The following is a 24,063-nucleotide window of genomic DNA, read 5'->3' as shown; positions in this document are numbered from 1 at the left end:
AACCACACAAACTGATATACAGGTCCGTCTTTGTGAAGGGATCTTCTATAAACCGAGCCGGCTGAACCGAAAGAATCGGAGTAACGTGCGATAGAAACAAGGGATAATGCTTCTTGGCCTTCTTGCAAGAGAGAAAAATCTTGCCATAATGAGATTCCGAGATGTGTGCAAACTTCATTCAGGAGTTATTCCAATCATCATCCAAGAGTCTAATCATCTTTATAGCTTGAGAGTGCCTTGAATAATGTAGATGTCAAAAAATTGTTTAGAAAAGCATTCTTTGTCTTCCAAAGCCTGTCAGTGAGCTCAGTCCGCCATTTCTCTCATCATTATGATGTAACAAAGCATGAGCAGAAAGCAATTCAATCATTAGAATTCCAATAAAAGATGAGGTGTTAGCCAAATGCATCCAACTTTGAAAAGTGTCTTTAACTTATTTGACTTTCTCTCTCAAATTCTCTCTCAAATGTGCTATATGGTATCAACTATAATCTTGAATCACATATTGAGCACACAAAACAAAACGAACCCAAGCCTTGTCCATATTAATGTCGACAACCATATTGTGAAGAATATCATGCTTAAGATAAGCATTATTGACATGGAGAAGATGCTTTGTGGCTATGAAGAAAATTGTATTTTCAAGCTGATTAGAAAGGCTGAAATAGTAATCAATTTGCATGTCACAAACAAAATGATCATACTGTTGCATCTATAAGAGATACCATTAGTCTAGAAGAGCACGATACATGGAATGAGCATTATGCTGAAAAGTAAATCTGGGATCATTTGCATGCAAAAGAGGCCACAAATCCAACCCTTCACATGTCTGCAAAAAGAGATCCCAAGGTTATCATTCCACATGAAGCATGTGAGAATGTCCATTAGTATTATCCATATGATTGGGAGCATTATTCAAATCACTACAAAGACATGCATTGAAATGCCAACAATAAGAAGAAATGGTACACCAAAGTTGGGCTCTATTAGTTGAAGTGCATGCATACACACCACCAAATTCAGAAACTTCCCCATTGATAATACATTGAATGTCCAACATGATCATTTAAAGCCAATGTGGGAAATAACTCATGGGCGAAGAAGCATCAAGACAACATCATATCCATAGATCTTGCATAAGCTATCCAATATCCCTCAAAATGAGACGTTTGTCTGACAAACGGATGTTGATTATGCTCTTGAAGAACAAAAATATTTGCTTTGTAAGTATATATGTAATGCTAGGTTAGCCTCCATTTGTCCGAGGTGTGTAACCCGTACACATTATATGAAATGCAATGTATAGAACTATGCATTGGATACAGTATGTTCACTGGGTGAGAAAACCAAAGAAAAGAGCTTGGAGTACTCCTGCCCTTTGGCACGTCCGCATCCAATGCGGAGCCAAATTTGGAGGCAATAAGAGAGGTCCATTCGATGCTGAAGAGGGGCACCCTGTGACCACTACTTGATGAGATCGAACGACCTTATCCTAGGCCTGAACCAAGGAGGTGTTATCATTACAAGGCAATTTTTGCTGGGCAACATTCTTCCAAGGGGGCACGTAATTGTGCGAAGAAGGTGGAGTATGCATTTTAATAGTTTTCTTGGGTGTTATCCAAGAAGGTGGAGTACACATTTTAACAGTTTGGGTGTTATCCAAGTCTGATACGCAAGAAGCTTATCTTTACCCTTTGTTGTTAAATTTGGAGAAGTAGGAATAGTTGCTATTTGGGACTACTTTCTTTTGTCTTTATTTACTGCAACTACCGAGAAGTGGATGCTTAAGCACCTTTAGATTGACTGTGAGGGAGAAATTTTACAAGTGGTGATGTAAGAAAGATAGGGACAGTCGAAAGAGGTTGTGGTAGATTTGACTCCGAACATTCAAATTGCATATGACCAAATTTGCCACAGTGAAAGCAAGAATTAGCAAAATTTTCCCATTTTAGCTTGAATGGTCGCTTTCCAACGACGGTATCCCAAAGTCAATGGTAATGCCGGTGACAACAGGGAGATCAATGTTCCATAGAATACAAAAACGATTCATATTTGTGTCCAACTTTGGAAGGCAAATCACTTTACCCAATTGTGTAGTCGATGCTAACTATGAGGAAAATCCATCACCTCAATACTTACGGTGAATAATCCTTAGTAAGAGCCCAAGGAAGAACATAAATCATTTGTGTATTAAAAAAAGGGGAGACATTTCTAGCAAAACACCTCTAGCTTCCATGTTTGCTAATAAGATCTTATAGAAATTTCTTGCTCCAAAATAACCATTCCTGATTGCTTGCCGCTTAAGCAAGGAATCAACCCATTGCCCAAAATTGTGTGGAGTAGGCATCTTACCCAAAAAGAAAAGAATGATTGCATTTAAAGCATATTGAGTAAGTAGATCTATAAGCTACGCACTTTCGTGATTGGAGCAAGTCCTTCCTCTTGTCTCTTCAAAATCCTTTTGTAGATATTCCTTAATGAGAGACATGGCGTCCATGTTTGACATATTCATAGCTTTTCGACGTTTATAAATCACCTGCTCAAGAGATTCCATTAAGCACATGTGGAATTTGGTGCAAGCTCCAAATTGTAGTGCAAATCTCATTATTGTTGCAAGAAAAGGAGGGTCAAGTTATGAAAAGCATAACTGGAAGGGAACGAGCGAACCACCCCAATAAATAAGCCAATAGGATGGGACGAAAATTGAAGATAGAAACCTGCAATAATCTTGTAATTGCAAAATCCGGTAGCTACAAATTTTTACCTGCAAAAAACTTTGTACCTACGCATCGAATTGTCAAAAACCCCAAACTAGTATACACAACACACAGCCATAGGCAAAGCAGACACCTAGACCTGCAAGCACACACTCACAGAGAGACAAGGTCACACACACACACACAGAGATACTCAGACGCTAACCCGCAGCACAGTCTCTCACACATACACAAAGACGCAAAGTCCATGCCACACACACACGCCACACACACACACACACACACACACAGATGCTAACCCGCAGCATAGTTCCTCACACATACACAAAGACGCGAAGTCCACGACACATGCGCACGTGCCACGCACACACACACACACTCATGTCTCACTAACAGGGAGGCTTCGACGCAGGTGGCAGAAAAAAAAGTGCAATGAGAAATTTGTTTTTTGCGAGTTGGAGCTCCTACTTGCTAGCTTATTCTCCCCACACCTACATATACACGTGTGCACACATGCCCATGTGTGTGTGGGTACATGCATGCACATTTTGTCTGTAATAATATATATTTATGATAAATACACAACGATGCTAAGCCAAAAGGTGAATTTCAGGACACAAGGCACCCAAAAAAAATACGAGAAGGTGAAAGTGGGGTCTATCCATCCTTGAGAGGCAAGATGAGAATTGGTATAATGATCTTCAAAAATAGGCATATGCATCACGTGTGAATCCATGTACATATGGGCACACACATACACATTTTGTTTGTACGAATATATTTTTATGATAAATATACAACGATGCTAAGCCAAAAGGGGAATTTCAGGACACAAAGTACCCAAAAAAATGAGAGGAGGTCAAAGTGGGGTTTATCCAATCCTTGAGAGGCAAGACCAGGATTGGTATAACGATCTTCAAAAGTAGGCATATGCATCAAAGCTTGAGTGCTCAAATTAGCCACTCTATTGATGAGAAACAGAGCCTTATGTGGTTCATCAATAGCCAATGGAGGTTCAAATATCCAACTTAAATGCAAACTCTTTCAATCACATAGAGTTGCCATCCCACCATGCATGTCTCATCCATGTATTCCGAATAGAGCTTTCTAATTAGCTACTGACTTTGAGACAAAAGGACAATCATATATAATGGATCACATTTTTAAATCCAGCGTGGACATAGTAGGGGGCAATTAAGTCCCAATTAATCGTGTGAAAGGCTTTTCAACATCATTTTGTAGCCGCAAGATGTCATATTGCCTATATTTAGCATATTCAATGGCCGCGAAAAAACATTTTCATGATTTTCCTACAAGAGATAAGCCATATTGCACTTCATGTAGCCCGAGTTTAAGACTCCTATTAACCGTGTCAAAGGCTTTTTCTACATCAATTTGTAGAAGCAAGATGCCCTATCGCATATATTAAATGGCAAAATAATCATGCCATTCATGATTTGTCAGCAAGAGATGAAACCATATTAAGCCTGATGTGAAGCACACGTTTAGGATTCCTTTTGAAGGAATGGCTAACATTGTGGTGGCCCATTTTGTAAGGTACAAGCATAAGGGTAATCATTCTCCAATCTAAGGATGCTCACATAGTTGTTTTTGGGAAATTGTTTCACAAATTCTTCTTTCCAAGAATCTGGCAGTTGGTCATTATTTCAAGCACTATTGATCATGAATAGCAATGCATCCTTGAGCTTTTCCCAAAAAGCTAGAAGTAGTTCCAAAGTCAAGCCATCCCCACCAGGAAACTTCCATCTATGGTGCTTAGATAGAGAAAAATGCAACTGATTGTGTAAAGCATATGCACCATTAGCATCGGTAACCCAATGAGCATGAATTAACAAATGTCGTCAAGCACTTAGATTGTCAGTGAAGGCATAGGAGGAGCAGCAAGAAAAGCATCAAAATGATTGAAGCACAACTTCTTGAACATGTTTTGGAACCGATTTGATTACCATCAGCTTTTCTAGCTCATTTGATATAATCTTGCCACCTGCTGTGGTGATATAAACCCTTAAAGCGAAGAGCAACCCTTGTCTTCTCATTAGTTCGCTCTAAGTTGCCATTTTTTTGAGCTTTCAAGCATTTTTTTTCAGCCAAGAAAATGACAAGCATTTCCCATATCATGCAATTTATCGATATCCAAGGATCTGTTGCTGGTAATCTGTCAAGGTTGATCCAGAACAGATCTAGCATCTTGTACTCCCTGTCGATGTGTCCCATGTGGACCTTTCTACAATCGTGTATGACTTGTTGCATGTTCATTATAAAGTGATATTATGAATAAGCAATATCATCATGGATTTGTACTTTCAGTGTCAATAATCTTGAGTCAAGTAGTTGTTATTGACCATCAACGGTCAAGATCATGACAAAGCATCATCAAAAGTAGACGTGCCAAAGTATAAACCAAGCTAAAGAGGTACATGATTTGAGAGTATTGGTCCATACTTAAGACACGAATTACACAAGAAGGCATCTTGCTGCAATTAATTCAACAAGTACCATCCATCGAAACACGCCTTGTAGTGACTACTCGTTTCATGACGAAACCTGTAACCATGAACTCTTGGAAATGTATTTGAACATGAATCCAATGCATTGATTGCCTCACAAGGTGCTGCCAACTCATTCTTTCCAATGCAAGCATTTGTGAATGACCAAATTGCCAAAGGGTCAGGAGCATTATTGAAATCCTGGAAAATACAGAGTTTTGCAGCCATAAATATGAAGAAATTTGTGACCATAGATGTGCATGATGAGCTGATGAGGGAGGGGACATACACACATGCAAATTCATACATTCTTAAAAAATACATGTTTGACCACAATCCACTTTCCATGTGGATCATTATAAGCCAGGATTGGATTTAAATCCTCAAAAACAAACAATACCACATGCAAATATGCATGGTCACCTGCATAGAAATATCATGAAGTGTGACATGCTCTCTCTATAGTGTAAGGTGCTCTCGTTGCAATGTGCACTAGCCTCACCAAGCCCAACACAAGCCCACAACAAGAGCACAAGAAGAAAGAAAGACTCCCCATCAACACATAAAACATAGGAGCAAACCATAGTTGTCATAGGACGGTGAGTACTGAATCAGTACAACAAATTCACCAATCACCTAGGTTTTTTTGAAAACGGTCCTAAAAATACGATCACTTTTATTTATATTTTTTTTTTCAAGGAGAGAGAGGGGTAGGACGGTGAGACTCAGGGGTATATACAAGTGCGTGCGCACACACACATACACACATATTTAGACATATATATATGTATATACATATGTGTGTGTGTGCACACATATATGTATATATGTGCACACACACACACACACACACACACACACATATATTGCGCGCGCATGCACACACACACATGTATGTATGTATACATACATACATACATATATTACATACATATATGTGTGTATGTACACATATATACATACACACATATATGTATGTATGTATACATATATACATACATATGTGTGTACACGCGCAGTATACATACATATATTGCGCGCGTACACACACACACACACACACACACACACACACAAAGTACATGCACAAATGTATGCATATGTCACACACATATATGTACATACATAGTGCACAACTTTACACACATAGTTGGTGTAAAGCTTTCCCCAAAAAAAAAATGAAGCCTCCTAGGTGGTCATGGACGGCGCCATCTGCGCACCAACAACAAGGGTGTGGACGGCGACCACTGACAACCAGGGAGCAAACCAATGAATAAACTACAAATGCCAAGAAGACCTCTCTAGAACTTGACCCAAGATTCACGATGCACCAAGATTTAACACCTGTTGGTAGCACTGTAACAAAGCAGTGTAACACATCCTTCATGTATCAACTCTTGTATAGTCATAGCATCTCAATGGGTTTTATATATTTGATGCATATATATGAGTCTCAAGTATTGAAATGCTCACTTTATTTTTAAGGGTGATGAAAGGTCAGAACGCCCTATGCTGAGAAATGGACATCTTGGATGTAATGTCTTAAAAAACCCAAGCTTAGTCGGGTGATTAGATTGACCAGAATGCCTAGATGACTAAGGATATTTTTGTTGGGTAGTCGCCATGACCAGAAAGACCATATGAGGTAAGAGGGGTTTCTTGATAAGAAACCAGACCCTCAGAATGAAAAAACAAACCATTAATTGGTGAACGATTATAAGGAAGCTCTCTAGAGTGCAAAACCAACAACTTCTAAATTTTAGGGAACTTGTTATCTATGGACACTTAACTCGGATGGAAATTCCGATCGCGTCAAAAGCTTCGGAATCTTCCAAAGAGCAATATGGGTTCTAGCTACGACGTCAGATTCTTAACCAAGTGAGAGATTTTTAGTTGGGAAAGTTCAAAGGCTCTTACGTCGATACATGGCTTCTAGAAGGGTACATGTCATCTGACACGACAAGTGTCTCCCTACACTTGTCATTTCAGCTTCTACTTGTCACTTGCAGACACTCCTTTCCATTCGCGAGCACCTGATCCTCTGACTCATAAATTGAAGCTCTTCTACTAGAATTTTCAACCTTAAGCTACCTACACTCTCTATCCCTTATCTTAAAGTTATTGTACATGCTCTAAGGCTCTCTACTTAGCCCACCAACCAAAGTGTATGAGAGGATTTTAGCTGGTTGTCTGGGCTGTGTAGAAAACCCTAATTTTTAGATTTGCAAAAATTAGTCCTTGTACCCAGTCTAGGCACATGGTGTCGATGGTTTGTTTCAATAAACTCCTGAAAAGGGGGAGGGTTGGATTTCCCCCTGAGTGCGGTGTTTTTTTTTTTTTTTGGGGGGGGGGGCGGGGGGGTTTATGTATGTGCATCTCTCTCCCTCTCTCCCGTCGACTACTGCTGTTATCATGCTCTGCCCCCTTCAGCAACCACCGCCATCGCCCTGTACCTGCCGCCCCCCACCATCGCCCTATACCCCCTCTGCACTGCAGTCGCCCCGCCACCCTGTGCGGCCGCCACTCGCCCCCCTCTCTACCGCCTCTCTCTCTCTCTCTCTCTCTCTCTCTCTCTCTCTCTTTCTCTCTCTCTCTCCGACCCTATAGCTGCCACCTCACCATCGCCACCTGCACAGCAGCAGGCAGCGACTGCATCTCCCCGCCTCGCCATCGCCACCTACAGTAGCAGCAGCGACGGCTGCATCTCCCCGCCATCATCTGTCCACTCACTTGCAGCAGCGGCTCCGCCGCCATCCCTACAGCTGCACCTCCCCCGCCATCCCTGTCCGCTGATCTGCACAGGGTCCATCTCTCTCTCTCTCTCTCTCTCTCTCTCTCTTTCCCAGCCAGCACCATGTCTCTCCCGCCTGCATAGTTGCCCTCTCTCTCTCTCTTCGCTGCACACAAATACACTCACAGTGGGAGAAGGGGACATGTCCATGTCTCTCTCTCTCTCTCCTCGTCCCCTTCTACAAACACTCCAAGAAGAAAGTTCATGCTGAAACACAAGCGAGTCGCCACCATGGAAGCATGGAAGAAAGAGATGGAAGTAGCCTTCCTCCAGGAAACCAAAAACCTGCACGAACGGATCTCTTCGTTAGAGGAGGAATGGAAGGAGCTTCATGTGGACGCCGCCATCACCATCATGGAGGAGTGGATGGAAACATGGTGGAAAGAGAAAGCAGCATGGGAGCTCGAGAAGGAAGAATGGCAAAAGGAAAGGGGGGAATGGCGGACCGAGAAATTGCAAATGCAAGAGGAAATTTACATGCTCAAGAACGAAATAGCCTCTCGTCCAACCCGCGAGGAAGGGGAGATATACGAAGAAGACAAAGTGGCCATCAAGGAAGAGCTCACCAAAGTAATTAACGAGACCCTTGAAGTGAAGACCAAAGCACTCGAGGGGATGATGGAGGCAAAACAAGAGGGGTGGGTGGAGGTGGTGAAGAGAAATTTGCAAAAGGAGACAAAAGAGGAAGTAAAGAAAGACATTGTCCATACCACCTTGGAAGAGGAGAAGATGAGGGAAGCCCGACGCCTCAATGTTCGAGTTTTCGGAATTCAAGAAGGCTTAACTCCCGAAGAAGACGGGAGAATGCTATGCATGAAGCTAGGCTACAAAATGGAAGACCCACTCCCCTTTACCAAGGCATGGAGAGCCAGCAAAGACAACCAAAGCAAGGGCTCTTCTTTTACAATTCCCTTCAGATTTAGCATGGGCCACTTTCATGAGGAAGAAGGTGATTCTCCGAGGTTTACGTGAGGAACCCATCATCTATTTAGATGATGACCTCACCAAGATGCAACAAGACCACCACCGGGCATGCATGCTAAGGGTACATCAGGCCCGTAAAGAGGGAAAGAGAGCCATGTAGCACGAGGGTCGTGTCATCATTGATGGCAAGGCCGTTGATTAGGGGTACGTGGCTTATGGGACAAAACACACATCTCAAGAGATACATGTTGCCATATGGAACTCCAATGGGTAACTATGGACACAGCCAGGCAGACTAGAGGAGGTGATGGAGGGGGGAGACATCATATTATTGACAGAGACACCAGAGCTCAGAGAGAGGCTTACCACGAGTAGAAGGATACAGATGGGAGTCAGCTTACAGACAGAGTACTCGCAAGGGGGCAGCACGGGGATCGGGTGGAGTAGCTATTCTCTTTAGACAGGAACTGCGGGGATGATTGTAGGTAGTGGCTCGAGACCCAGAGGCACAATACATATGATTCAATCTACAGCTTTCTGAGACACGGATAGCCTACATAGCCCTATGTTACTTTTCACCCGTTGGGTCTACATATGTCCGCCGGACAGAGGAGGCGGGCCGAGAGGATAGTGACACGAGCCCCTTACCATACTTATGCCTCTCAGAGGAGATCTTTCACTACTCTACTCTAGGCGAGGTCTTCTTGATGGGGGACTTCAATGCCCATACTTAGAGTCGACAGTGTCCCATGTATGACTACCATGAGACAGACTTACTACGCACACTAGAGGTAGAGGAGGTGGGAGCAGCATGCACTTCAAAGGATGGGAGTCCAGACAGAGGACACTATGGAGATCACCTACTTGAGGTTGGAGCTCCACATCATCTCGTTATTTATAACAGGATGGACCAGTGGCTAGGATCATGAGCATTGACGTGCTTTCCACATGGAGGATATTCTAGATCCAGTGGCACAGTGGTGGATTACATTATGGGATCCATGGAGGTAGCAGATATGGTCACATCTCTCTTAGTACCGACTCGATGGATCGGTACAGATCACACATACCTGGCTTTCTCTTTGACAGGCACACCTGTGGTGCAAGTCCCCCATAGAGACACCCCATATACTACTATCTACTTCTCGAGAGAGACAGCTGATGTCTACGAGAGTACAGTTCTTTCCAGACTAGGAGCAATGGATCTCACAGATTCTTTGGATAGCATCACCACAGCTCTTGCATCAGCACTAGAGTCAGCACCATTAGACAGTTTCCCACATCGCACACATTCAGGAGAGCATGCTAGATCAGGGACGATGCCACAAAATCGATGGTATGATGATGAGTGCAGAGCTCTACGGAGTCGACTGCGCACACAGCATGCGATGGGAGAGATCAATGAGAGAGGAGCACAGAGAGAGATGCATCAGCTGACACACCGAAAGAAGAGGGCTTTTGAGGAGGTAGAGCAACTCGAGATATATCACAGATTCATGAGTCCTGATTGCCAGGTATCATGGAGGAGACTTAGAGAGCCCAAGGCACCTACACCGATTGAGGATCCCGATACATGGAGAGCATATGCAGAGGGTCTTTATCACGTACCTCATCAGACACCTATACTAAAGCCATCCAACAGTAGGCCTACCATTGGCACTTTCTTCACACGAGAGATGGTCCTGCGAGCCATTCATCGTTTACAGCATGGACGAGCCTCATACCACACCGATTTACAGAGTGAGCATCTTATTTATGCAGCTGACACTCTAGCACCAGTTTTGGCTCATCTGTTTAATCGGGCACTAGCTGAGGGACTCCCAGCCGAGTAGACCATACACACCGTACCCTTCCACAAAGCTGGGGACATGCTCAATCCGAGCAACTATAGGACCATTATGATGGGCCACGCACTGGCCAAGCTATACGGCTCAGTTATGGAGGCCGAGTTGAGCTCTCTTGCAGAGAGAGAGGGACTTTGAGCACCAGGACAGGCGGGCTTCCGGAGATCTTTCTCTACCATAGATCATATTTTCACCCTGCAGTGCTTGATTGACCAGGCCAGAGCACGGAAGAGGCGATTATATTGCTGCTTTGTGGACACCGCAAAGCCTTTGACACCATACCACGGGCATGCCTCTTCCAGCGCCTACAGTCATTGGGAGTTCCACTACAGATGTTGTGGGGTATTTATGCTTTGTATGAGCAGGTCTTCGGCAGGGTCTTCGGCAAGGTGAGATGTCCGAGAGGCATGTCAGATATCATTGCTAGCACCATCGGTGTGAAGCAAGGATGCCCATTATCACCTACTCTATTCAGCTTATACATTGATGAGGTGACAGATTACCTCACACACGATGGCGGGGAGGCGATTGATCTCTCAGGTACACTAGTACACATTATGTTATATGTTCACAATATTATTTTGGTCTCTGAGTCTTTAGGCGGCTACAGGCGCTACCTAGTGGTACTTCATGATTTTTGCACACAGAGAGGGCTGACTATGAACCTCGGGAAGACCAAGATTATGATCTTTCACACATCACGACAGGGGAGAGCCCATGCCACTTTTACACCAGTGGAGATTGTGACATCATATGTCTATCTGGGAGTCACCTTTCCTATAGCCACAGCACAATTCACCATGGGACTAGCAGCGAGAGACAAGCTCACATGCAGATATGTAGCCCTCGCTATGCTTGAGTGCCAGTGTCATCAGGCACACTTTCAGGAGCCATGCACAAAGGGGTGGCTCTTCGATACACTAGTCACACCTTCTTTGATGTATGCAGCCTCAGTTTAGAGACCTGGTTTGGCTACCCAGTGGTGGACATAGCTAGAGAGGCCCCAGATTATCTTATTGTCACAGATGATACGCAGTAAACCATCAGTAGGAAAATCTTGACTACTTAGGTCTATCAATATGAGCTCTGTAAGCATTGACCATTCTGTCTTGCCTCATCAATGATGGTATAATCACACCTGAGGTGGCTTTGCACAATGGTGAGGTGTTTCTTAGTGCCTTTTTCCTTTAAAATCTACTTACTCCATCATATAAATTTCTTGTATTGTAAGCAATCATATAAATAGAAGGGACTAATTCAAAGATAGCTATTAGTCTTTTACATGATCATGAAGGCAATGAACACTTTTTGATAAATAGTTCTATGTCTACTATGTATTTGGTTATGCATTCAGATGAAGTTTTTTATGTCCTTGGCAATGCGAGTGAGGAGATAAAATATTGTGTGGAGCCTTTGGACAAAAAAATTGACCCATTCATTACGCTTGCTTCTTTCAAGAAGGGTTTGGATGCTAATGAAAACATTGTGGATGTGTTATAGCTAGACAGTGATATTGAGGAAGATGATCATAAGCAATCTAAATCCATTGTTGAATGGATAAAACAAAGACTTAAAAAGCTTCTTCTTACTATGTGCAATGATCCTCTGAACAACGTAAATGAGCTTCCATCAACCTATAATGGCACATTGTGTTTTCAACTACCTACCACCTTCAGTAAGAAGAAACAGATGGAAGGGATGGAACAAAAATATTATAGTCATCTTTAAACACATCCTTCACAAACAAATATGTCGGTAACTTTCATATTAAGGCTAGGGAACCTACATTGTCATCGCATCACATGTCCCTTTTATGCAAGCGGTAAAAAATTCAATGACACTTGTTGCCATGGGCACTTGTATAGATAGGTGGGCAATGGATATGCTATAAGTGATGGGAAGTCAAAGATAACTTGTCATTATTATCAAAAAGTAGTGACATGTTGTGCTACCTTTGCAAGAAGGCAATGATTTACCATGTCTTGCCTCTGGACAAAAGTGATCAGTTCTTCATGTTGGTGAACATGAGCATAGGGTTCTACCTTGGTACACCTAGATCTTCCATAACAAAGGTACAAAACTTGGTTGCGTTGAAGATTGAAAAAGGAGGGGCAAGGAAAATTCAAATGTGGTAGTGGCTGTTTGAATCTTTGACAAGAGATGATGAGGGTGCTACAATAGATAAGTATATCAACAACTTTCTTGAGGAGATGATGCCCTTAGTGTAAAACAATTAGTATGTGTCTTGACTCTTTGCATGTAGTTTGTATTTTTCTTGCACATAATTTTCTTCTAACTTGAAGTGAAAGTGCTATGTAGATTAAAGGTATTATATCTAGGGAGATGAAGTTGATATATCTCATGAGCATTGGGCCTTGCAAAGGATTCCTAATCATTGTGTTAGAAAGTGCTTTGGTATGGTTTGTTTGCTCCATGCTTCTGGTCTGAGAAAGACAAAACCATAGCACAATGGTTGCTCCATGCTTCTAGTCTAACAAAGACAAACGACAAAGACAAAACTATAGCACAATGGTTATGGTTTTGCAACCATGATGTGGATCATAGAAAGAAAGTAAAGAAGCAGGTGAAAGAGGCAACAAACTGCCCCTATGTTCTAGCCAATAGGAATGGGGACAAATATGTCTAGAGAAGAGTTATTGAGTCTTACAATGGCAGGGTTTCAAACTCTAGGTAGTGTAGCCCAATTTCAAAGGGTGGTCCAAGTAGTAGGAGACAAAAGTGGAGGCATTGCATTTCAAAATATGCACAAAAAGACTCAAGGCAGCTGGTGAGATGGTCATAACCTTTTTGGAGGAGGTCATTATATGAATCCCAAAGAACATGTTATACTTGATTTACTCATCCAAAAGCTGTTGTGATGTCCACATCAATAGAAAGCCAAACTGTTATGATGTCCACATCAGCACAACAGACAGCCAAGTTGCTCATGTCCTAATTTCTAAAAAAGGGTGGCAACACAAAAGTCTTTTTTATGGCATGCAAACACATGTATTTTGTGTATGTGTACACTTTTGAATTACAACCCAAGCAACACATGGTGATACATCAATCTGTACTTGTTAGATTGGTTAAATTTATAGTTTTGTGCTCTACCTACTTAGCAATAGTTAGATTTTGATACATGTGTGAATTTGTACTTCTATCAGAAGTCATGTACTTGTACCTATATTTGTAACCTCAATGGGTATATATATTATTATGGGATTTTTTAAGTGAGATATACCCTGATAACTAGATGTAAATATTGTACTTTGGGATGAATGAGCATGAACTTCTTATATCTTGTAAGATCATTCACCAAAGGAAAGTTTTTTGTACATGTTCATGGGATAAAAGCATTCAGCGTCTATTTGCAACCCTATAATGTGCTCCTATCCATGAAATTAAAAATAATGCATGGGTAATAATATGCTATGAAAAAGAAGGGTCTTGAACAATGAGCTTAAGGGATTTTGAAGGTGATTGTTGACTTCTTTATATCAAAGAGTGGGAACCTATGAAATATCTTATGAGAATACCAATTCTTTAAATGATAGTGAGCTTTATTTTTAATTTTACACCTCCTCTTGAGTGGTGAACCCATGAGCATAAATTATTTTTGTGGCCTTGATGTTTTTAAGCAATAAGACTAGATTTGGATGGCCATGGTTATGGCCATGGTTAAGATTATGAGAACATGGTATATGTGTGTAGTAAAGGGCAAAAGCTTGTGGAGAAAAAGATAAATTCTAGCATAGTAATGGACTCCTTGTCACAATGTGTGACTAGGTGACTCTTATTATTTATACTAAAATAATGAATGGTATATGGCCACCACCCATGCAACTTAGGGCTTGCACATTAGGACTAACCACCCTAACAACCTCCCACACTTGAAGACCAGTACATACATGAAGGTTGTGTGTGTGTTTGCATACATACATACATGGTTAAAAAATTATATATTAAAGGGGCCCATCAATGTTTGTTGACACTATGAAAACTATGTTTAAGGGTAGTAAAGACCAATGTGCAAGCCCTAAGTTATGTGGGTGGCTCTATACCCCATTCATTATTTTTAGTGTAACTAACTCTAGTCACACATTATAACTAGGAGTCCACTATCATGTTTATGTATATCTTCTTTAACAATCTCTTGCTCTATGTTACACACATGCATCACACTTGCACACTCTTCAGAGATAGTGTTACTTGGTGGCTACAAAGGTCATCTCCTCAACTTGATGCAAGTCTTGGCATGCAAAAATAGGTCAAATTATAGTTCAAGAGATCAAATCTCAATGTGCTTAGGATTCTTATTGACCTTGATTTAACAGTGTCACTATGTGGGCATGCTATTTAATCCTATCATGATAACTCTAAGGTGATCCATTTTCTAATATTTGTTTTCTTTTGGTTGTGGAATATGGGAAATATTTTGTAGGTCATTGGAAAATAGGTTAAATGCTACACATGTATATGTTATAGGTACAATAATCATGCTACATGTTATTCATGATCTACTATGAAAAGAGAATGCTCACTATGTACTATTGTTTATACTATTCAAATTTTTGTTATTGAACAAAAATGTGCTCTTGTTTATTGTTGAGATCACCTGTATTGTAAATAAAGTGTGATCAATTGTATGATGATGGCACTTGATAAATTATTATGGTCACATGTACTTGTGTGAACCACTGAGTATTTTATGGTTTTTTAAAGCCTTATAGTGTGAGTGCGTGACAAAGCACTACAAGGTGGATTAGGCATGTTGAAGTTACCCTTGACAAAAACTACACCATGGGCTATCCAAGAGCAATTTACATTTGCTATTTGTACCTGTGGACACTGACATTTATGAGTTCTATGAGTTGGATTAGATGCATGATAGACTATAATATATGACCAATGTTTTACCGGAGTTCACGATGATTTTTGGGTGCATTTGGGTCACTTTTGTGGTCACATTATATAAAATTGTATTTTTTAAATTTTTGTCATTTTTTTCATTCCAAAGGTTTGGCACAATAGTTTTCATAATGCCATGTTCAACATTGAGAAGTCCATGTTTTTGTTGGTAAATTTGTCAAAGAGTTAGGACACCTTTACTATAATTCTAAGTAACTCTATCTCTACAAGAGGTCTAACAAGTACAAATGTGGAAGACACATTGTGAACAAAAAGAATATGGAACCACAACCAAGGGTTCAATGCTCACATGGTCATAGGGAGACTTGATGGAAGTGAATGTCGTAAACCCAATAAAACATACCCAAAGTTAAGTATATACAGAATTTAAAAAAATAAAAAATATATATATATAGGCCCTTAAATAACATGGGATATCTACACGCAAATGGAGGTCGTAATATAATTGAACTCTTTTTTTCATATAGATAATTAAGTATTTAGTTGAGATTTTTAGAAAAAATGGATATACTAATACACGTATGCCTATATACAGTGTAAAGGTGAGGATAGCCACAGTGTTAAAAAATTTTGTTGGTGGGCAGAGAGAGCTCACTATGGCACATTTAGATAGCCAAAATGGCTATCATTTAGCCCTCCCCCTAAATGATAGGTATATTCATGTACCATCATAAGGCTTGTACTGTAAAGGAAGTGGTGTACCATCATAAGGCTTGTACTGTAAAGGAACTGGTGGAATTTCATCATTCTTGGTGCTTCCTTCTTTGTGGTTCTTCATTTCTTCTATGTGTTCCCCTTGGTTTTGTAACTCCCTTGGTAGAATGCGGTTTAAGTAGAGTTTGAGTCTATAGCCATTCACCTTCTTGGAGTGTTCTTTGCCATCAAGATCCATGAGTTGTTGATAGTAACTTGAGTTGAAGGCCTTTTTCACTATGTACGGACCTTGCCATCTAGTGTTGAAATTGGCATCAAACCTATTGTCAAGTCGATTGTCATACCTTAGCACTAGATCTTCAGTTGTGATCCACCCATGCTTCCTGAGCTCCTTGTGTCCCTTTGCCCATGAGCTGCATTGTCAAAATGTTGAGCTCAATTGGCTATAAAGCCTCTTGCCCATAGACAAGGTGAAAGGGTGTGAATTCGGTTGCAGGTTGTTCGGTATGCCCATAATGCTCCGTCCAAAAACTCGTCCCAAAGCTTTGCCTCGTTTTTTACCATCTTTCTAATGATTCCTCCAATGACACCATTAGCCTTTTCCACTAACCCATTTGATTGAGGATAGTAGGGTGTGCTATGATGATGTAGAATGTGAAGCTCTGCACAAACTTCTATGAGTAAGCCCTTCCTAAATCTTGGACCATTGTCAGAAACAATCTCCAAAGGTGTGCCAAATCTGCAACAAATATGGGTGTAGACAAACTTGCTCATTGTCTTCTCATTTACCCTAGACACACTTTGAGCCTCCACCCACCTATTCATGTAATCTATGGCCACTATAATGTAGAGTTTGCCATTTTTTGTCCAAGGTAGTGGACCCATAGCATCAATGCACCATTTTTGAAAAGGACCATTTGCAACTACTACTTGGTGTGTTCCATGTACCAACCTTCGATTTCCATTCACTTGGCAACTATGACAGCTTTGACACCAATGCAGACATCAACATGCAAGCTTGGCCAAACATACGTTGCAAGCAAGATTTCCTTTACTATTAGTTCCTGTGCAAAATAACCACCACAAGCTTCTTCGTGTAAACTATGTAAAATAGACGGAATCTCTTTAGTAGTGGGTACTCTTCTGCACACTTGGTCTTTTCCTTGTTGATAGAGGGCACCTTCTAGGAACAAAAAAGTGCTTGCCTTTTTAATGAGCCTCTTCTTTTCTATCCTTGTGAAATCTTGTTGGAATTTCCCTTCCAAAATGTAGTTGATAATGGGAGCTAATGACTCCATTCCTTCGTACGTTGGTTGCTTCACTGTTGCCACCATGATGACCTGCACATCTTTTTGGTGACATATGCAATTGCTTTTTGTGCAAGTAAATCAGCATCCTCATTTTGTTTCCTAGGAATATGATACAATTGTACCTCTTCAAATTGATTAAAGAGTCTAAGAATGGCATGAACCTTTTGCTTTAGTCTTTCGTTCTTACATGCCCAAATGCCCAAAATCTGCTTCATAATCAAAAGTGCATCTCCTTTTACCATAAGACATTGTATGTTTTGATCCAAGCACATCTTCAAGCCGTGGAGGAGTATGTCGTACTACTCTTGTTGCTAGTAGATGTTGGCAAATTGACAGGCTCTTTCCTTACCACTTTGCCATTTGGGTCAAGTAGCACTAGCCCTCCCCCTGCTTTATCTGTGACTCGTCTAAAAGCTCCATCAAAGAACAAGGTGAATGCATTAGGTATACTTTTTGGTGGGGGCAATGGTAGGTTCCTTATCTCTAGAACTTTCATCTCCTTCTCATGCACTCTATAGGTAAGAATTCCTACCAATTGTGCACAAACACTATCCTCTACCTTGAAAGAATACTAAAACACTTGCAATTCCATCACCCATTTTGTGATCCTAGCACTAATGGTCATGTGAGATGACACCCAAGGAAACAAGTTTTATACATTGAGGATTACAAAAGGTTTGGGTAATAAGTAGGGCCTAAATTTTCTCACCGCAAATATGAGGACAAGCATCATGAGCTTTGCTTTTGTATAGCCTTTCTCCATAGCATTCATGACCCTACAAAGTAGATGGGTCGCATTCTAGTGCTTTGGGGATCTTGTTGCAACAAAATAGCACCCACTATCTCCTTCCCTACACTAGAACTGACAAAGAAAGTGTACTCTCACAATAAGGCGGCATGAATGTTGGGTAACTTTGACAAAATAACCTTGATATTGCAAAGGTACTCCTCAAGCTCATTCGACCATGTGAACTCTACTTGTTGTGTCAATTTTTGCAAGGGATGAAGTAACTCTAAGGCTAAGTGAATAAAGTGTGACATATAGTTCACCTTCTGAATGAATGAAATGACCTCCTTAAGACTGGTTGGTGAGAGTAGATCAATGAGTGCCTTGGTCTTGGATGGATCAATGAGTGCCTTGGTCTTGGATGGATCCACCTTAATGCCTTTGTAGGAGACTTTGTGGCCAAGAACGATCACCTCATTCTCTCCAATGTGGCATTTGTCTGGGTTGAGTTGTCCTCCCAAATCATAGAGTCTTTTTAGACCTTCTTCCACCTTTTGGAGATGTAAAGATTTAGAACTATAGATACAAAAGTCATCAATGAAAACCCGAATGGACTTCCCACCAAAGAATGCTTGAAACACTATACTCATGAAGCATTGAAAAGTTGATGGAGCATTAGTCAAACCAAATGGCATGACTTTAAAAGCATAACAACCCCAAGGAGTGACAAATGTGGTTTTGAGTTGACCTTCCAATGCGATCTGTATTTGGAAATAGCCTAAATATACATCACATATTGTATACTTTTCATTGCCTGCTACCTCATTCAAGATTTCATCTTGAAAGGGAAGTGATCTCTCTTGGTTTCTTGATTGAGTGGTCGATAGTCAACACACACCCTCCATTTAACATTTTTCTTGGGGGTCACTACAATTGGGGATACCCACTCTGAATTTTCTACAGGGTAAATGAACCTTGCTACTAGAAGTTTTTTCACCTCTTTGGCTAAAGCTTGCTCCTTGATGACACCTAGCCTTCGTAGCTTTTGTGCCTTAGGTGTAGCCTCTTCGATCTTGTGTTCTCTCAACACCATGTACATCTGTATAATCTTTAGCAAAAAGCATGGGAAACATTCTTAGCACACATTTAAATTCCTCCTTTTCATCTAATGTAAGTGTCTTGTGGGCAACATACTATTGATCATTTCTTCATTTTGCACACTTTGATCTTCCTAGGAGCCCACCTCCTCTAAGCCTTGAATGATAGGCTCTTGGTCATTTTGTAGAAACTTGACACCCATAACTTCATCATTATCTTCCTCAGTTTCACTTTCAGTGAATTCTCCTTCTAAATCTTCTTGTTGTTGTTCTTTCATGTCAAAGACAACCTTCTTGTTTGTCATTCCTGCAAATCAACTTTCCACTTTCCCAATCTTGCAAAGCTCGCATTCTCATTAGCCAAGGTCTACCAAGGATAACCTAGCTTTGCTATTGTTTGCCATTTTTACTTTAATTGCAGGAGTCTCATGGTTGTGCATGCCCAATTTATGCATAAGCCCTTCAATCATGATGCATATTTGTGCACCCCCATCTACAAGACCCTTCTTAACAAGTTTCCCTTTTATATAGCAATCAAGCATAGGTGTAATATCCTCATTCATCTCAACCTATGAGATTTTTACAATAGGCACATCTTCTTTTGTTTTTTTCCTAGTGCAAAGTGCCTTTGATAATTCCCTTCTAATTTGTGGACAAAGTGCTAAAAATTGGAGCCAAGAAATGTCAAGACCCTTTCCTCTCATGTCCTCCACAAGGTTGTATGGAACCATACCATGTCCAAGAGGAAAGTCATGGAGATTGATGTAACGTTGTCTCCTCTTGAATTCTGTTGTCTCCTTCACTCTCTTTTCTCGTCCTCCATGGTCACTTTGTGATTTCACCCCTTCTTTATCTTTACCTTTTTCATCATCTTGATGTGTCTTTGTAACTTCTACCACATGCAGATTTGGGTCGGGCAATAATGGAGCCCCTTTCGTTCCTCATGGTGCAAGTGGCCTTCCTGCATTTTGTCTTTGCAAAAGCATGGGTTGTTGACTAGTGCCTTACTGGGTAATTCATGTTAGGCTTTGTACATGCCATGTCCAGACTCTCCAGAATTCCAGCATTGTAGAAGATGCCTAGGTCGAAACTCTTGCTTCTCTGCCTTCTTGGTTTGACCCTTTGGTCTGCTATGCAAGGTGAATTGATAGGTTACTTAATGATTGATTTAGCCTCTCAATCACCTCAACGATCACCTCTAGGAGCTCTCTTGCTACTAATGGTGGTTTCTCTCTAGGTTTAGGATCCTCAACAAGAGGTTCTCCTTGTAAGCACTTGAGTTTCCTACACTTATTGGTGGCCCTTGTTTCAACCTCCTCATATGTGCTAGAGGCACCTGACTCAATCTTTACCTTGAGGGTTGGAAATAATCCAGCTATGAATCTCTCCTTCTTAAGGAACTATACACCATCCCCAGGGTTATTAATGTTTCTTACCCACACTGCCCAAAGACGTAGAAATTCTTTCTTATATGTGTAATAATCATCTAGCTCCTTTTGCTTGTGCAAGACTATGTCTAGCCATGGTTTTTGGGTGTTTTTAGGTTTGTAGAAGTATTCCTTGAAGCATTTTTGAGCTTCTTGGTAACTTCCCTTTTCCTCAATAGGTAAAGATTTGAACCAAATACTAGCATCCTTCCCAAGAACCACTTCAAACATTCCTAAGGCAATCTTCATCCTCTACAACTTTTTTTAAGTACAAGGCCATGCGAAAGTTTTCAAGAAACAACTCAGCATCCTCACTAGGCTCACCAAAAAATAGAGGGTAACCACTCATTTGCCTAATAGTCTCCATGATTTTTAAGAAGTAAGAGATCTCTTCAAAATTTTTATTTTTTTTATTTCTTTGTCAATGGTAGCTAAAACAAAACCAAAATGATAATATCAAAACTTATATCGTAGTGAATTAATGGCAAAATAAAAGGATTCACAGAAGTATAAACAAAAGCCAGATGCCTACGTCCAAGCACACGATGAAGAACATGCTAAAATTGCAACTTTGTACTAACAACTATGTGCACATTTTGTCTAGCTAAAGGAACCACATGATGATACAAATCCTCTTGATTCATAATACTTACTAGTACAAGATAAAGATATGTACATCAAAGGAAACTGTGTAGTCTACTATTGGAAGGATTATAGGATCTGGTGAGGTTAAAATCTCTCTCAATCTCTTGGGACCAAAAAGAAACACAATACATTGTTGGAAGAAGATCTTCCTATTGATATGAACATGGATTGTGATTTGATCTACCCAATGAAATTGTTGAAATTGAATTACAAGAGGATTAGGGGGTAATGGATTGTTCATGAAAATCACCCACACAGAAGCAACTCCGCTACTAGAATTATGATCTTAGAGATGACACTTTGAGAATATAGATAAGAAAACTTACTTGCTTGGATACCCAAAGCAAAATTTATTTGTGAATCAACACACAATATTCTTAAGTAAATGAACAAACCTCTTTCAAAGCATCATCTTGTAAGAAAAAATTGGGGAGACAATGGTCGTAGTCCTCATGCAATAATGACACCCAAGCTATCAATTTGATTGATGTGGAAGATTGAGATACAACCTCAGTGAAGGAATACAAATACACTCACAAACTCTCAATGATAGGGCTAACAAAAAGCTCTCTATGCACCAAAGAGTGCTAATAGGTGCATCTATTGTGTGCCTCCTTATGTGGCTTGTGTGTAGCTTCATGGCTCTGTGTATATCTCTCTCTCTAGCTCTCCCACTCTTGTACAACAAGGAGGGGCTCTATTTATAGGTGAGAAGAGCTCTTCTTAGGATTATCTCCTAATCACTGTTTACAATGTAAAACATGGTTTATGAATATCTTTTTATTTTTTATGAGAGTGGGTCTCTCTTATCTCTTGAGTCACATGGGTGTGGGCTCAAGGGAAAGAATTATTGATGAGAGATAAATTTTTTTTCCCCTATAGGTGTAAGTGATTTGTTACATGGTTGCTTACTCCAAGAGATGGTAGAGTGGGTGCATTTTACACAATAAGGTTGAAGGTAGAGGGCTGATGAAATAGATTAATCCTTTGGGTGGCCGAAAATGACAAGTCGTTGGCATTACCGATGTGTAAATCCTCCAAATCAACCGTTGCTTCGTTGCCTCGTATTCCACCGTCTTACCGAGGTTAATTGAAATAAATATCATGAAGGTATTGGTGGATGGAAAAGCTCAATTTGCAGAGGTTAATCATGTTGAATTTATGTGGGGGTAATGGAGAAGATGAATTGGTAGTTTTCTTTGGGAGATATGGAGAGAGTGTATGCATGTAGAGTAGATATGGTGGAAGCTATGGAGGTGAGAGGAAAGGGTAATGGTGAAGAGAGGGAGAGGGGACATGAAATTTGTAGGTTTGAGGAGAATAGAGTGGAATGAGTGTGTATGGAAGGAGTGAGAGGAGATGAAGGTCACTTTTGTGTCCATAAGATGGGCAGGTTGGGGTCCATTAAAAAATTCATATCTCCTTGCCACAAACTCGAACAATTCCAAAGCATTTGAGCAAAAAGTTGACTTTATGGGCTACAACTTTCATGTTTTAAAATTTTCCAAATTTGGACTGGAAATGGGCATCAAAAATTCTCCAAAAACATGTATATTTTAAGATTGCAAAGTCTTCTTGTGGTCCCCATTAAACTGAATTTCCTTATGGCTCTAGAAGTGAGGCCCCCCATGCATGAGACATAATAAAAAAGCCTTTGAAAATGGCTTAAAGAAATGATTAAAAAATATAAAAGATGGAATCAAACAAGCTTGTGCCACTTGTCATCGTATCTTACAAGATGGGCCCACATGGCACCGATAAATGTAAAATAAAAATAAAAAAATAAAAAATATATATACAAAAATAGAAAATAAAATGAGATTGTACTAGATGAATTACTTTTGATATTAGGATATATATACATTCTATCTATGGATGGTAAAAGAGTAAAAAAAAAAATATGTAAACCCCATAAAACACACCCAAATGTAAGTATATACAGAATTTAAAAAAATAAAAAATATATATATATAGGCCCTTAGGTAACATGGGATATTTACATGCAAATGGAGGCTGTAATATAATTTAACTCCTTTTTTCATCTAGATAATTAAGTATTTAGTTGATATTTTTAGAATGCACGTACGCCTATATACAGTGTACAGGTGAGGATAGCCATAGTGTTAAAAAAAAATTGCTGGGTAGAGAGAGCTCACTATGGCACATTTAGATAGCCAAAAAATGGCTATCAATAGCATAAAGAAAAACATCATGCACCATGCATTCATTCATCATGTACATTCATAACCCTCTGTCCCAAGACCTGAAGCACCTTGAAAGGTGGAGAGAGTAGGGGATCGAGAGAGAAGAGATAAAATCCAAAATATCTTTATGAGACAAGAATATTTCCTATATAAATCTAGTGTTTTAGCATAGCATAATACATAGTTAGAGCTAGTGTTTTAGCATAGCATAATACATAGTTAGTGAAGAGCCTACTTAAATCTCATAAGATTAGCATAGGATGATTCACTTTCCTTAAGTGTGT

General features: G+C 40.3%; 3 pseudogenes; 1 reads left to right on the top strand and 2 right to left on the bottom strand.

Moving 5' to 3' along the window:
• The window catches only part of LOC147891469 (uncharacterized), a 33,959-nt pseudogene that overhangs the window by 8,173 nt on the left and 1,723 nt on the right, over nucleotides 1–24,063 (bottom strand).
• LOC147891471 (uncharacterized) lies at nucleotides 1,331–2,554 on the bottom strand (annotated as a pseudogene).
• On the top strand, nucleotides 8,460–9,141 carry LOC147891470 (uncharacterized; annotated as a pseudogene).

This window comes from Dipteris shenzhenensis, chromosome 18, assembly GCF_047967505.1.
Source record: "Dipteris shenzhenensis isolate YYH24624 ecotype China chromosome 18, Dip_SZ_1.0, whole genome shotgun sequence".
Taxonomy (NCBI): domain Eukaryota; kingdom Viridiplantae; phylum Streptophyta; class Polypodiopsida; order Gleicheniales; family Dipteridaceae; genus Dipteris; species Dipteris shenzhenensis.
This window is presented reverse-complemented; position numbering and strand designations above follow the sequence as displayed.